This window comes from Phyllobates terribilis, unplaced genomic scaffold (genome assembly GCF_046119375.1).
Source record: "Phyllobates terribilis strain yellow unplaced genomic scaffold, ASM4611937v1 Scaffold_5__5_contigs__length_657084704, whole genome shotgun sequence".
Taxonomy (NCBI): domain Eukaryota; kingdom Metazoa; phylum Chordata; class Amphibia; order Anura; family Dendrobatidae; genus Phyllobates; species Phyllobates terribilis.
Window position 1 is genome coordinate 100,059,655 of NW_027362765.1, and position 16,149 is coordinate 100,075,803.

At 41.6% G+C, this 16,149-nt stretch overlaps 1 non-coding gene and 1 pseudogene across 1 annotated transcript; both read left to right on the forward strand.

Annotated features, from left to right (window-relative positions):
- Positions 1 to 3,017: 3,017 nt before the first annotated feature.
- On the forward strand, positions 3,018 to 3,190 carry LOC141150793 (U2 spliceosomal RNA; annotated as a pseudogene).
- A 6,291-nt stretch (positions 3,191 to 9,481) lies between these two features.
- On the forward strand, positions 9,482 to 9,666 carry LOC141150768 (U2 spliceosomal RNA). Its single transcript, XR_012246887.1, has one exon. It is a non-coding gene; the product is annotated as a U2 spliceosomal RNA (small nuclear RNA).
- Positions 9,667 to 16,149: the final 6,483 nt, after the last annotated feature.

Consider the following 16,149-nt stretch of genomic DNA (forward strand, 5'->3'; position numbering starts at 1 on the left):
GTCGAACAACTCGAACACCGCCCAAAACAGCTCGAATTTGAGATTGGCGAACAGTTCTAGTCGAACACCGCTCATCTCTAATAAGGAGGTAAGGGAGGATTTTAAATTTTTCTTTGAGAAACTGAAATTAGAAAAGAAATGTTTTGACTCTACTTTTAAATGGTGGGACTATATGAAAAAGGAAGTTAAATTATTCTTTATGGAAGTAGACAAGAGGAAAGCTGCGGATAAGCGACAGTCATACAATAACCTTAATGCAAATCTACAGTGTCTGTATCAGTTTAGGAATAATGGAGTTAATGTGGAGGAGGAAATTATGGTGACGAAGGAAAAAATTCAAAAATGTCTGAGAGAAAAAGGAAAAGAAATTATCTTTAATTCTCGTGTGAAGGTGTTGGAGGAAGACGAGAAATGTACTAAATTCTTTTTTAAAAAAATCTGTGAGAAAAAGGCCTTTATGGGGGTTTTAGAGGGGGAAAGGAGTTTGGAGGGGAAAAAGATGAAAGTGAAAGAATTTTATGTTAACCTGTTTTCAGCAAAAAATACAGATAGGTCTTTGAAGGAGCATTTTTTAGGAGGGTTGGATAAATGTTTTACTAAGGAAAATAAATTATTATTATCAGAGGGTATTTCAAAAGAAGAAGTTTTTAATACAGTTAATACATTGCAAAACGGTAAGACACCAGGGTCGGATGGGTTACCAATTGAGTTTTATAAAATATTATGGGATATTGTGGGGAATGAATTTTATGAAATGTTTTTAAAAGTTGAGTCTTTATGTCGTGTCCCGGAGTCATGGTTGGAGGGGGTAATTGTTTTATTATACAAAAGAGGTGATAGAGAATTGCTAAAAAACTGGAGACCGATTACTCTTTTAAATACAGATTATGAAGTTTATGCGAAGCTGTTGGCAAATAGATTAAAGAAAGTGGTGAGTTCGGTGATAGATATAGACCAAACGTGTGCAGTTCCAACGCGGAAGATCAGTGACTCGTTGATTTTAATTAGAGACATAATATGGGATGTTTCCGATAGAAGACAGAAGATGGCGTTAATTACTCTGGATTTTGAAAAGGCTTATGATAGAGTCGCCCATGATTTTTTATTCAATGTTTTAAGGAGAATGGGTTGCCCGGATGATTTTAGTAAACGTATTAAATCCTTGTATCAATCATGTTTTAGTAAAGTATCTGTAAATGGGTTTTTATCTGGAAGTGTAAAGATTAATTGTGGGGTGAAACAGGGATGCCCCTTATCCCCTATTCTTTTTATCTGTGCGATTGAGCCTCTTTTAACTGCTTTTAGGAAAGACAAAGTGATTAATGGTTTTTTTATTCCTGGGAGTTGGGGAGAGCAGGTTAAAGTGGTGGCTTTTATGGATGATGTGACTGTTTTTGTAAAAGATTTAAGAAGTATGAATAGGGTTTTAAGAACGTTTAAATGGTTTGGGGCGGCATCAGGTTTTAAAATCAATTTGGAGAAATCTGGTGTTTTAACGATGGGCGGTTTTATCTTAGAATCCGATTGTAAATTATTGAGAGTCTTTGAAGCAAAGATTTTAGGCATCTATTTTTCGGAAGAGTGTGGAAATGTAAAAAATTGGGAATCACTGTTGGAGAGGGTTAGGAAAAAGGTGTCTTTTTGGAATCTGAGAGAGCTAACGTTGGAAGGGAAGATTTTAATTATCAAGCAGGTTTTACTCCCAATGATTTTATATGTTGCAACCATTTTTATTCCACCTGTCAATGCGATGAAAAAAATTATTAAAGTATGTTTTAATTTTTTTATGGAGATCAAAAATGGAAAGGGTTAAGCGAGAAGAATTGTATAAGCCAAAAAAGAAAGGTGGTAAAGGTTTTCCTGATATCAAAGCCTTTTTATATGCAAAGTATATGGCGAACTGCATAAATATTTTATTAGGGTCAGAATCGAAGCTTAAAGCCTTTTCTATTTATAATTTGGGTTTCTATATAAGAAAATATAAATGGGTGGACATGAGATTGAATAGACCTTATAGATTTTTACCCCCAAGTAACTATGTTGTGCTGGAAAAGATTTTGAGAGATTATGATCTAAAAGGTTTTGATCTTAAGGTACTGAGGTGTCATAAAAAGATATTACAAGTCTTGGAAGGAAGGTTAAACACTAGTCCAGTGGAGCACTTTATGCCAAAGATAGTGGACAGGATTTGGCTGAATGTAAACTATGTGTTCTTATCAAATGAACATAAAGATTTGTTATGGTGTATAATAAATGATTGCTTACCGACACGAGAATTTCAGCATAGACGTGGTCTTGTTCGTTTTGAAAAAAGTCCAAGACAGAGATGTGGAGGTAGTGAGACTCCTATGCACGTATTCTGGAATTGCGAGTTTGCACAAAAAGTCTGGAAGAAAATGTGTAATTTGATCAAAGCTGTGAGTAATGTTAATTTTTTAGATTTTAACAGGGTGTTCTATGGGATGGGTGTAAAGGAAGAAGATTTTAAGGTGGTGTGGGTGATTATAACATGTGTAAAGATGGCAATTTGGAAGGTGAGAAACATTTTGATTTTTAAACATAATGAAGTGTCTGTTGAACAGTGTATTAAGTTGTGTCTAAGTTATTTATTTATGTATTTTTGGAAGGACAAAATGGTTCTGGGCATAGGAATAGCAGATGTTTTGTGGAAGCAAAATGAATGGAATATACTTACTGTGTAGCCTTTGTTGTCATTGAAAATCTTTTTCTGGAAAAATACAAATATTAATTACAAAAAAAAAAAAAAAAAAAAAGTTAAAAAGAAAGTTAAGAAAAAGGAAAGAAGGAAATATATATGTATATATATATATATAAAAAAAAAACCACGATGATGGATTTGAGTCTTGGTTTTTGCTTTTAAAGATGTAAGACTTTGTAATCTGAGTGTTAAAAAAGAAAAAAAAAATCGGTTCTTATCAGTTGTATTTGTTTTATGTCATATTTTATTCAAGTCTTTGTGATTTGTTTGTAATTTATGATGTATGTCTGATTTAAATAAAGCTTGTTTGAAAACGGATCTGTTCTTATCAGTTTAATATCTTATACGTCCCCTATCTGGGGACCATATATTAAATGGATTTTTAGAACAGGGAGATGGAAAAAGAGCTTGCTCTGTCCACTCCACGCATTGACCTGGTATTGCAGTATCTCCAGGACCGGTGCACCCCTTCTTTAATGCAGTTTCTAAAATCAGAAAGAATTGAATTCAATGCTTTTTGTTCATTTTGCTTGTTTGTCGGATTTTGGGATGGACTCTTTGGCTTTGCTTTTCTTCTCCTCATTGGATTTTTCATGTTAAAAGTTGCAGAAGCCAGATGACAAGCTCATTTTGGTTCAACTTCAGCAACTGTGCATTGCATTGCCATGTAATGTAATGCAATGCTATCTATCTAGCTCTCCCTCTTTACTTCCTTTTGGATAAACAGACATATTAGGCAAGCATTTTGGAGCTTTCACCTAAATAACTACAGGTGGTGAGATAAGCTGCACAATATAATTGACCTTTCAGTATATTGTTGCACACACACCATCTATTTAGCAAATGCCCTTGTTATCAACAGCAGCCTTTTAAACTCACCTGAGCTAACAGGTATGTGCGCTGGTTACTCTGCTGCGCTTAAAATTTCTTTTTTGGTTTGCTACAATGCCTTTTCTGAAACGTTGTCTCCCTCTGCTGGAACACTGACTTCTTTCATTTAATGCCTGCAGACTATAAAAGAGAACCCAACCCAAAAAGTTTGGTTGATTAGTCTGTGGCATTCTTTTAAACTGTTGCTTATGGCAGTCTCTGTGAGCTTCTCAGTGACATTCAGCCAGCCAGGTATCCTGCCTGCAGTAGATGGAATGTGGCAATGGAACGCTGGCTGCGCGTGTCATAATAGGCTCTGAGCCTTTATATACCTGCGCACAGCAGCAGCCACCTTCAGTCTGCTGCTGGACAGCCAGCAGCAGCAGGAAAGGTAAGTAATCAGCAGCCCTCCTGCTAAGGGTAGACAGCTGCTCGTTCCACCCCCCCCCGCCTTAATTGGTTCTCCTCCCTTCCAATGGTGTTGAGGCGGGTGGGAACAGCAGGGGGTGAGGGTGCTGTGTTTAAAGAGGTGGAGTTATGCAGATCTAAAACGCGTGGATTGCAGCAGCAGCAAGCCGAAAAGTGCAGGCATGTAAGGGATCTAGAGGTTGACAACATGTCTTCTTAACAGGAGTCCAGGAGCCCATCTCCACAAATGGACTTTTCAGGATCCTTGGGTGGCACCGTAGTCCGAAACCAATTCTGGTTATCGCTTCTCGGCCTTTTGGCTAAGATCGGGTGTGGTGTTTAGGCATTGCATCTGGTCTTGGCTGATAGGTGTTTGGGGTACCCGGCTCCTTGGCCTGGGGGGATCGTCCCACCTTACGGTGAGGCTTCACCCCCCTGCTGCTATTAGGGAGCTGGCTTAGTCCCCTTACAACGTGTTGCGATCCCTTAAAAAGGCTCACGCCTTTTTTCTTTTCTTCTGTAGTTGGTACGCTTTCGTGGAAGGATGCCTGCTACAATTTCTTTTGCATCGGGAGAGCCCCGGATGAGGAACACAGTCCGTATTGAGGTCTTGGAAAGTTTCAGAGAGCAGAAAGGAATCCGCTTCGTCTGCAATACCATCCTCCTTGGGATCCTTGAGTTCGACAGAGATGACATCTTTTGTTTCCAGGACAATGAACTCAAAGGTATTTATGCCATCACTTTTAAGAACCAAGGATGCTGCCAACAGTTGGTCCAGAAGGTGAACGAGAATGGTTGGAGAGATGAGATGGATGGCCTGGTATTTTCCCTTCTTTTCGTCCATGAGGAGGTACAAATAACAACGTATTTTCCCAACCCTTTTGTGGAGAGACAGGACATCCAAACCTGTTTGAGCCGTCACTGTGATGAGGTGAGATACCTTGGGCCTGTGAAGAACACTGTTGGCTTCTGGGGTGGGAAGCGGAGGTTTCTTGTGCGGTTGCGGAAGGATCCCCAGGGCTATGGAGGAACACATCACCCCCCCTCTACTATCACTATTGGGAAAAGTCGGGGGTATTTATTTTATGCTGGCATGCCCATGTACTGTCGAAATTGTGGGAAAATGGGGCATGTCCAGAGCAATTGTGCGGAGTCCAAGGCTTTACGTTGTAATAACTGTGGTCTACTAGGACATTTATTTAAGGATTGCCCCCATAAGGATTCTTGCAACCTGTGTGGCGTGGACCGCCATATATTTCGGGAGTGCCCACTGAAGACCAAGACCCGAACATATGCGGAGGCTGCTGGAGGACCTATGCCACGAGAAGGACCAGTTCGTGTTTCGGAGACCAGTAAAGGACCTGAGCCTCGTCCTTCTGTTTCCACAACAGAGGAGGTGGCGGAGAAGGTCAAGGGCGCGAGGAAGGAGAGGACGGAGCAGGAATCGGGTCTCCCCCGTGGAAAGCCTCCTGTGGCGAAGTCCCAGAAAAAGGGCGGAGGGCGGACCACCCAAAGACTGGAGCAGAGGGACTCTCCCGTCAGGGAGTGGACCACTGCGTCGATGGTCCCGGGTGTGTTGGAGCAGGGGGCCCCCAGTGAGTTGGCGGTGGGGGGCTCTGTGTCGAAGACCCCAGGCATACCTAGGGACTCATGCCAGCAGACCTCGGTTCTTTGTTCAGCAGGTGGCAATGATGGCGAGTTTTTTATGTCTGACCTGGAGAGTCTTCAGGAAGTGAGAGGCCACACAGCAATAGCGGAGGATGACTGCACGAGCGACATGATTGAGCCGTGTGGGAAAAAGCTGAGAGCGGACGATCCTCCGGCATTTAATCCAGACTTGCCTGATGTGTGCCTTGCCAGGGATGATATATGGCAACCCGGTTCCTCCGGGTATCCGATATCTGGTTCGGACTCCCAGAATATTCTTTGCTTCTCCTCTACACTCGAGAACTTGACGGGTGCTGCAGGGGATATAATGGATGACTCCCCTCCCCCATGACACAAATGCCATCTTTTAAGTGTCTCTCACTCAATGTGAGATCTTTAAAGAGCCCTGTCTGCAGGGCTGCTCTCTTTGATTATTTCAAAACATTAGACTTTGATATTTGTTTCCTACAGGAATGCGGTCTGCAACACGGACTACGGTATAATGAGCTAAAGAAAGACTGGAAACTAGTGCCCTCCATTTGGTCCGGCTCTAATGAGAATAAATCAGCTGGTGTGGGTCTGCTCTGCCGAGGTAATGCTTTTATAATCTCCTCTGTCACTGAGATTGTGCCCGGCAGAGCTATTTTAGTACATTTATGTTTTAATAATTTTAACTTTCGTGTTATAAATGTGTATGCCCCGCCAGATAAACAAGAGCGGATACAGTTGTTTGAAATTTTACCGTTGTTCTGTGTAGGGTCATCTCCTCTTTTGGTAGCTGGGGACTTTAATTGCCTCAGTGTAAACGAGCGCCGAGGAGGAGGGGACCCGATCCGTAAATTAGATAAATCGTGTTTTTTATTAAGTAATTTGCAGACAGATTTTAAGTTGCGCGATGCCTGGAGGTCGCTATCGCCGACGGACCCGGGATTTACGTGGTCCGGTCGGGGAGTGGCCTCCAGGATCGATTTTATCTTTTTATCTGAAGTTTTTAGCCCTGTGTATTTTGTTTTAATTCCTAATTTATTTTCTGACCATAACATTTTAAAATTAGAGATAGAGTACCAGGGGGAACTAAAGGTGAATAGAGGGTTGTGGCGCCTGGGGGTACACCTATTGGAAGACCCCCTGGTAAGGTCAGATTTTATCAAAAAGTACCAAGAGTGGAGGCAGCTCAAACCCCCATATTTTAAAATGCTGTCCTGGTGGGAAGGGATTAAAGACAAGATCCATCATTTTTTTATCAGGGCTGGGAAGAGGAAGGCGAGGCAGAAGAAGCAGGGCTATGCAAATTTGAATACTAGACTGCAGACTCTCCTTAAATTCAAAGAGATAGGCTTAGAGGTGCATGATGATATTGTAAGCCTTAAAAATGAGATACAGTCATACCTTGAACAAAAAGGGAAGGAAATAATATTTAATTCTAAGGTGCAATTTTTAGAAGAAGGGGAAAAGTGTACTCGTTTCTTTTTCAAAAAAGTGGTGGAGAGGAAAGAAACGATTACCTGCCTAGATGGAGATAGCACAATACAAAGTATGAAGAGGGTAGCTTTTAATTTTTATAGAAACCTTTTTAGCAAAAAAAGTGTTAATAATGTGTTTTTACAAGATGCTCTTCATGTCCTGGATTTTAGGCTAAATTCTGCAGATCAGGGGTTTTTAACAAAAGATATTACTTTAGAAGAACTTTTTAGTGTTTTTAAAAGTTTTTCAAGAGGGAAAGCCCCAGGAGCTGATGGTCTTCCTGTGGAATTTTATTTATCCTTTTGGGATATTTTAAAAGAGGATCTTTTAGCACTTTTTAAAGAGGTTTTTTTGTGTGATAAGTTACCCAAGTCATGGAGGAGGGGGATAGTGTCCTTAATATACAAGAAGAAGGGCGCTCGGGACGACCTCAAAAATTGGAGACCTATCACCCTCCTTAACATGGATTATAAGGTTTTAGCTAAGATTATTGCATGTCGTTTTAAAACTGTCATTAATGTGTTAATACAACCCGAACAAGTATGTGGTGTACCAGGGAGGAGTATTACAGAGACCCTAAATACGATCAGAGACGTAATATGGTACAGTAAAGACAGGGATCAAGGGCTGGCCCTGTTAGCATTAGACTTCGAGAAAGCGTTTGACAGGGTTTCTCATGAATATCTTTTTAAAGTTTTAAAACAAATGGCAATCCCAGACTGGTTTTTATCTCGCATTAAGAGTTTATATAACAATATGTTTTCACAAATCTCTGTCAATGGTTTTTTAACTGATTTTATCCCACTGGAATCCGGAGTGAAGCAGGGATGTCCGTTATCCCCAATTCTGTTTATTTGCGCTATGGAACCCCTTTTATGCATGATCCGGAAAGACAAGGTAGTCCGGGGGGTTCCTGTCCCAGGAGGGGGAGGGGCTCAGGTTAAAGTGCTTGGATATATGGATGACGTGACGGCTATTTGCACTGATCCTGCTTCACTCCGGAGAGTAGTATTGTGCACCAATCTTTTTAGTCAAGCTTCTGGTTTTAAAATGAATTTTAATAAAACTGAGTGTTTGATAATGGGTGCATGGGATAGGAATGACTTACCGACTGTTAATGTGAAATATGACAATGTGAAAATTTTAGGGGTTGTATTTGATGCAAATAATGATGGGCTTGTGAGTTGGGGAGAGGTTCAAGATAAAATGGCAAAAAAACTTTCCTTTTGGACCCTGAGGAATCTTTCGATCGAAGGGAAAGTCCTTGTTATTAAATCTGTTTTATTACCTATGATTTTATATATTGCTATGGTGTATCCTCCCTCTGACTTAATGCTAAAAAAACTAACTCGTTGTATTTTTATGTTTATATGGGGCTCTAAAATGGAAAAGCTTAAACGATCTGAAATGTATAAGAGAAAGCAGAATGGAGGAAAAGATGTTCCCGATCTTCGCCTGTTTTTATATGTACATTTTTTCTGCTTTTGTTTTAAAGCTTTTAAGTCTGATAGTACTTTTGGCCTGTTTTTAAAATACACGTGTGGTTTTATCTTTAAGAGATGGTTTAGGCCATCCTTATCAGCGCCTGTTTTATTGTGTCCACCAAAGCACCTTATTATTTTAGAAAAAGTTATAAAGACTCATAACTTAAAAGACCTTGGAGCTGACATCCTTCTGGACCGGAAGAAGCTATTTGTCCACTTGAGGAGAGAAGAAGAGACATCCCCAGTTTGTAACTACTCATGGAACAGATCCAAACGTGTGTGGAGGAATGTCTTCGGGAAGTTCCTCGCCAATGTCCATAAAGACCTTGCCTGGATGTCCGTCCACCAGTGCCTCCCAACCAGAGAATTCCAACACCGGAGAGGCCTAGTGGCACGGGCAAAATGCCCAAGAGACTCTTGCCATTGTGATGAGACCGTTATGCACCTTTTTTGGAACTGCACCTTTGCACAAGAACTCTGGGGGAAATTGGGGATTCTTTTTAAGTGGGTTTGCGGTTTAAAGGACTTTTATTATGAATATGTTTTATACGGACTTTTTAATTGCCCTACTGCATACCAATCTGAAATCTGCTGGTGTATAATAAACTGTGCCAAGAATGCAATTTGGAAAGCAAGGAATATTTTATTGTTTAATCGTGATTTTATTTCTGTGCTTGATTGTATTAAACTGGCTTTTAGTGAAATGCATGTTTATTATTTAAAAAATGTAAAAGATATGGGCAAGAAGGAAGCGAACCGTAGATGGTGCTTTTATATGTGGAATTCCATTTTATATTGATTATTTTTATTCTCTGTAATGTATAATCGTTAAATGTTGTTATGTTTTTTGAACTTGAAAGGTTTCGCATTTATTATCTTGTAATCTGACTTATGTACAATAAAAATTATGTTGAAACCTTATCTGTTCTTATCAGTTTAATATCTGATACGTCCCCTATCTGGGGACCATATATTAAATGGATTTTTAGAACAGGGAGATGGAAAAAGAGCTTGCTCTGTCCACTCCACGCATTGACCTGGTATTGCAGTATCTCCAGGACCGGTCCACCCCTTCTTTAATGCATTTTCTAAAATCAGAAAGAATTGAATTCAATGCATTTTGTTCATTTTGCTTGTTTGTCGGATTTTGGGATGGACTCTTTGGCTTTGCTTTTCTTCTCCTCATTGGATTTTTCATGTTAAAAGTTGCAGAAGCCAGATGACAAGCTCATTTTGGTTCAACTTCAGCAACTGTGCATTGCATTGCCATGTAATGTAATGCAATGCTATCTATCTAGCTCTCCCTCTTTACTTCCTTTTGGATAAACAGACATATTAGGCAAGCATTTTGGAGCTTTCACCTAAATAACTACAGGTGGTGAGATAAGCTGCACAATATAATTGACCTTTCAGTATATTGTTGCACACACACCATCTATTTAGCAAATGCCCTTGTTATCAACAGCAGCCTTTTAAAGCCACCTGAGCTAACAGGTAAGTGCGCTGGTTACTCTGCTGCGCTTAAAATTTATTTTTTGGTTTGCTACAATGCCTTTTCTGAAACGTTGTCTCCCTCTGCTGGAACACTGACTTCTTTCATTTAATGCCTGCAGACTATAAAAGAGAACCCAACCCAAAAAGTTTGGTTGATTAGTCTGTGGCATTCTGTTAAACTGTTGCATATGCCGGTCTCTGTGAGCTTCTCAGTGACATTCAGCCAGCCAGGTATCCCGCCTGCAGTAGATGGAATGTGGCAATGGAACGCTGGCTGCGCGTGTCATAATAGGCTCTGAGCCTTTATATACCTGCGCACAGCAGCAGCCACCTTCAGTCTGCTGCTGGACAGCCAGCAGCAGCAGGAAAGGTAAGTAATCAGCAGCCCTCCTGCTAAGGGTAGACAGCTGCTCGTTCCACCCCCCCCCCCCCCGCCTTAATTGGTTCTCCTCCCTTCCAACGGTGTTGAGGCGGGTGGGAACAGCAGGGGGTGAGGGTGCTGTGTTTAAAGAGGTGGAGTTATGCAGATCTAAAACGCGTGGATTACAGCAGCAGCAAGCCGAAAAGTGCAGGCATGTAAGGGATCTAGAGGTTGACAACATGTCTTCTTAACGGGAGTCCAGGAGCCCATCTCCACAAATGGACTTTTCAGGATCCTTGGGTGGCACCGTAGTCCGAAACCAATTCTGGTTATCGCTTCCCGGCCTTTTGGCTCAGATCTGTAATGGGTCTAGTCATTTGGCTGTCTGTGCATTAACTCTTGGCCCTGTGGCATCGCCATTTTATGGCTTAAGCCACTTGCTGCTATAAGGAGTTGGCCAGTAGACACGACTAGCGATAATGGGACGCATTCGATACGCTGGGCCCGGTGAGGCTCGAGTGAAGTTTGGAATCCAGATTGATGTGGAAGAAGGCAAAGAAGGAATCTTTACCCTCAGCTTCGTGGTGAAGGAGATTTTGTTTGGACTCCTTGAAGTGAAGAAGGAAGAAATCTTGTGCCTCCAGCAATTCAAAAGCAAGTATAATCTTGTATTTACTTCTATGGTTGTTTGCAACAATTTCTATGATTGTTTGAAAAAGAATCTGGACAATCAATATTTGGATGGGCTGACTTTTGTCATCTTGTATTGCTCCAAAGAGGTACCTCTGACTGTTTTCATGTACAACCCACATGTGGACTTGGCTTTGATTTATGCCTTTCTAAATAGGCACTGCTATATTACCAAGGTGGCAGTAAAAGTCATGAATGAGGAGGAACTATGGACCGGTAAATATCGTTTCATGGTCAAGTTCCAGGAAAGTCCTGATGAACCAGGGGGTATACATTATCCTCCATCAATTTTTTCCATTGGGAGTGAGCGGGGTTACCTGTTCTTCCCCAATGCGCCCAGGTTTTGTCGTCATTGTAGGAGGTATGGCCATACTCAGGAAGCATGCGACATCAGACAGATTATTTGCAGGAAGTGCAATGAGGTGGGTCATTCTTCCAATAATTGCAAAAATGAAATAGTCTGTAACCTCTGCGGAGAGAAGGGGCATGCCTTCAGAGACTGTATATTCCATCCTGGTTCATATGCGGGGGCAGCGGGAAGGGGAAGGAGAAGAAATGAATCTCCTGCACCCACAGCTACAACTCCGACTGCTCCAACTCCGACTGCTCCGATATCTACTCTGGCTTTCCTGGATGAGGAGGAGGCTCGGGTTGCTTTTCCAGAACTGGTTCGTGTGAATGTAAGAGGAAATATGGAGCTGGCACCTGAGCCACCGGTGCAGAGGGCCGCTTCTGTGGCTTCAGATGTCAGTGAGTCTGAGACGATAACTGATGATCATATAGGCATGGAAGTGGCCCCGGTGGAGGATCTGGAGGCTGAAATTCCAGACATGATGGTTACATTGCAAGGGGAAGAGGAGTCTGATCTGACCAGAACACCGCATGTGGCCTGGAGCGATGTCGTTTCTGACCTTGAGGAGGAGGGAGGTCAGGGGGACTTTGACCCCCAGCGGCGGGATTATAGTTCAGATGAAGATGGAGGCGCTTCAGTGAAGAAAAAGAAGAAAACTGAACCATCCTTTTCCCCTTTAAGTGACTGCAGTGTGAGTCCAGCCCGGGTGTACCCTACTGCATCCGATCCCCAAGATGTGTCTTTTTTGGGGGAAGGCACAAACTACGATATCTGCACGTCCAGCGTCCTACCCCCAGAAGGGTTAGGATGATGTACAGGTGGGCATGTTGTCGTGACCTGCCACATCAAATTAATAGATGGGTGCCCAAGTTGCTCTCAGCATCTTGTCGCTAAATGTTCGGCTGATTAAATCTGAGTTGAGAAGAGTGGCAATTTTGGACTACTTGAGCAACTTGGATGCGGACGTATACTGTGTCCAGGAGTGTGGGATCTCCGATCCCTTAAGTGAAAATGCATGGCCTTTTGGTCAAAGTGTGTGGTCTGGTTCTGTATGTAATAAAAATTGTGGGGTAGGTGTTTTGGTGAAGAGTTATAGTGTTAAGATAGAAAGTTACATGGTGGTGGAGGCGGGGAGGTAATATGTGAGTTAAATTGTAGGGGGTGAAGGGTTAGGGTGGTAAATATGTATGCACCAATAGATAAAGGGGAGAGGCTGGAAATTTTTGAGAAATTATGTTTTTTTTTATCTGGCAAAATGCCAATAATTTTTGTTGGAGATTTCAATTGTGTGACGGAGGGGGATAAGATGGATGTTACAGGTAAAAGACTCAAGAGTCTTGTGGCGGATTTTTCCTTACAGGATGCTGCGGAAGTTTGTTTAGGTAATCCACCTCCTGCGACCTATAAGGCCGACAGGGGAGGCATAGAGTCTAGAATAGACCGTATCTTCTTTTCTTCACAAAATGTTATTTGTAGGAATTTCCAGCAGGAAGATGTTCCCTTCTCTGACCATGTGTGTTTGAGGGCACGTCTAGAAGGTAAGATTTCCTTTGTATATGGTGGTGGCGTGTGGAAACTTAATGTGCGTTTGCTGGAAGATAATAGGATCATGCGTGATTTTAGGCGAATGTATGTTAGGTGGAGGGATAAAAAAAGTGATTTTAGGAATGTGCTTGAGTGGTGGGACTGGATGAAGAGTGAGATTGTTTTTTTCTTTAGAAAAAGGGGCAGGAGGAAAGCAGCAATGAATAGAGCAAAATTTAATGATTTAAGCTCTAGACTGGAGTGGCTGAGGAAGTTAAGGATGATTGGAGTGGATGTGGATGTTTTGATGTGTCAAGTGAAAGAAGAGATTAAGAAATATATTGAGGGTAAAGGGAAAGAAATTATTTACCGTTCTAAGATTGAACATTTGGAGAAAAATGAGAAATGCACAAGTTTTTTTTTCAAAAAAGTTTTTGGGAAGAAAGTGGATATGGATGAGGTGGTGAATGGTGATGGGGTGTGTGTGAGTGGGAAGGATGTGATGCAGGAGGTGGTGTTGTTTTATAAGGAGTTGTATGGGGAAAAATGGGTTGATGATAGGATGTTGACTGATGCTTTGGGGTGTTTAGAAGGCTGTTTGGGTGAGGATGAACGTGAAATATTGGATGATGTAATTGTGTTGGATGAAGTTAAAAAAGTGGTGATGTCTGCGAGTAAGAATAAAACACCTGGGAAGGATGGACTGCCCGTGGAGTTATATGTTAAGGAATGGGACACGATGGGAAATGACTTATTGGAGGTGTGCCAGTATATGTTCACGGAGAATATGTTGAATGAATCTATGAGAGATGGGGTGGTGGTTTTGGTTCATAAGAAAGGTGATAAAAAGGATTTGGGGAATTGGAAGCCAATTACCCTTTTGAATGCAGACTATAAGGTGTTTAGTCAATTGTTGGCTAGCCGGATGAGGGAAGTGATTGGCGGTGTGGTGGATGAAGATCAAGTGTGTGCAGTGCCTGGGAGAAGTATGACTAAAAATTTGGTGTTGTTGCGTGATGTGATTGGGGATTGTATGAGTCGTAAGCAGAAATGTTTGTTGTTTTCGGTTGATTTTGAAAAAGCTTTTGACCGTGTGTCACATAGCTTTATGTTTAAGGTTTTGTCTAAGATTGGTTATTCCAGGAATTTTGTAAACTGTGTTAGGAGTTTGTATTGTAATGTTTCAAGTGAATTTTTGGTGAATGGGTGGTTGAGTGAGAAAGTGAGAATTAAATCAGGAGTGCGTCAGGGGTGCCCTATGTCCCCTTTTTTGTTTATTAGTGTGATTGAAGTGTTGATGTGTATGGTTAGGAAGGATAAGGTTATGAGAGGTGTGATGATTCCTGGGAGTAATGGAAAGGATGTGAGAATTCTAGGTTACATGGATGATGTAGTGATTGTGAGTGGGAATATGGCTGCGATGAGTAGGGCAAGGTTGATATTAAGTTTGTTTTGTAGTGTCTCAGCTTTTAAGGTCAATTGGACTAAGAGTTCCTTTAAATGTTTTGGTGAGAGGAATGTACCGATGGATGGTGTGAGGTGTGAGGATGGTGCAATAAAGGTGCTTGGGATTAACTTTAATGATGATTTGAAAGGAAATGAGAGTTGGGAAGATTGTGGGGTGAGAGTGGTGCGCAAGTTGAATTTTTGGCGAATGAGAGAATTAACTCTGACTGGGAAAGTTCTGATTATTAAGGCGGTTATTTTGCCTATTTTGTTGTTTGTTGCGAATGTATATCCAGCTGCTTTTAAGAAAATTAGGAAAACTGAGAAATTCATCTTTAATTTTCTTTGGGGAAGTCGCATGGAGAAATTGAAACGGGAATATGTCTATCAGTTATGCGTAAATGGTGGTTTGGATTTTCCAAATATTGATTTCTTTTTAGGGATTAGTTACGTGAAAATGGTGGTGGTGGTTCTAGGGAAAAGTAATAAGTGTGCTTATATGATGAAGTATTCGGCTGGATGGATGCTTTATGGCTTAAAGTGGGTCAAAAGGGATACTAGAGTGCCTGTTGCTTTTAGGTGTCCTGTATGGTATGGTTGTGTTGAGAAATTTGTAAGGAAGTATGATTTGTTGTCCGTTAACATGAGTGATTTTAGGCAAAAGAAGAAAGTCATTAGGATGGTGCGTGAGCGTGAGGTGGTATGTAATATCAGTGGGTTGAGAGTAGAGATGAGCGTTGTTCTACTCGAACTGTTCGCCAATCTCAAATTCGAGCTGTTTTGGGCGGTGTTCGAGCCGGTCGGCGAACACGAACAATTTGAGAAAAATTCGGCTGTTCGAGGTTATGTTCGATAACTGTTCGTGCACCAAAATCATAACTGGATTTTTTCTCAGTAATGATGAAAATTAATGTTAATACGCAGTTTGAGTGTACAGCGGGGTGGGGGGAGGGGCAGGGGATGGATCTCTGCAGGAACAATGAAGATCTCCATTTTTTTTTCTCTTTCCCGCATTTGCAGTGGGGAGGTGCAATCTGTCAGCCTATCAGCAGCGCACACACGGAGCGAAGTGCTTTTTTTCACACAAGCAAGGGCATGTGTGATTGGCAGTGTATGTCACATGTCCTTGCCCTATAAGACCAAGCCATTTTCCCCGTCGCCACCATTTTCTCACTGCTGCAGCTGCGTGTTAGACGGCACCGCTGTTGCTGTGTGCGCTATACCTTGTTAATTTCAAGCCAATTTTCGCACAAATATACAGATAGCTTGGGAGTAGGGAATAGTTGTGATTGCAGTCCTTTTAAGGACTAGGTTACAGCATTTCCTACGACTTTTATCAGGCAGGTCTGTGCTCTTAAATAGATAGATTGTGGGAGTAAAGACTAATTGTAATTGGAGTCCTTTTCAGGACTAGGTTACATCAGTTCCTATCAGTTTTTGCCAGGCAGGTCTGTGCCAGTGCTGTGCAAGTTTTTTTCACAGCATTTGGCTGAATCTAGCAAAGCTAATCCTTTTTGGCCTATTGCAGAGTGTGTTAGTCAGTGGAGTAGCCTATCTGTGTTGCAAGATATACCACCTGTGTATAGAATACCAATTTTTTTACTGCACCTAGTGAAGTTAAATCTTTTGGGCATAGCATCATTCTATTAGTCCATCTATACTGACCTCCATCAGGTTGCAAACTGAATAT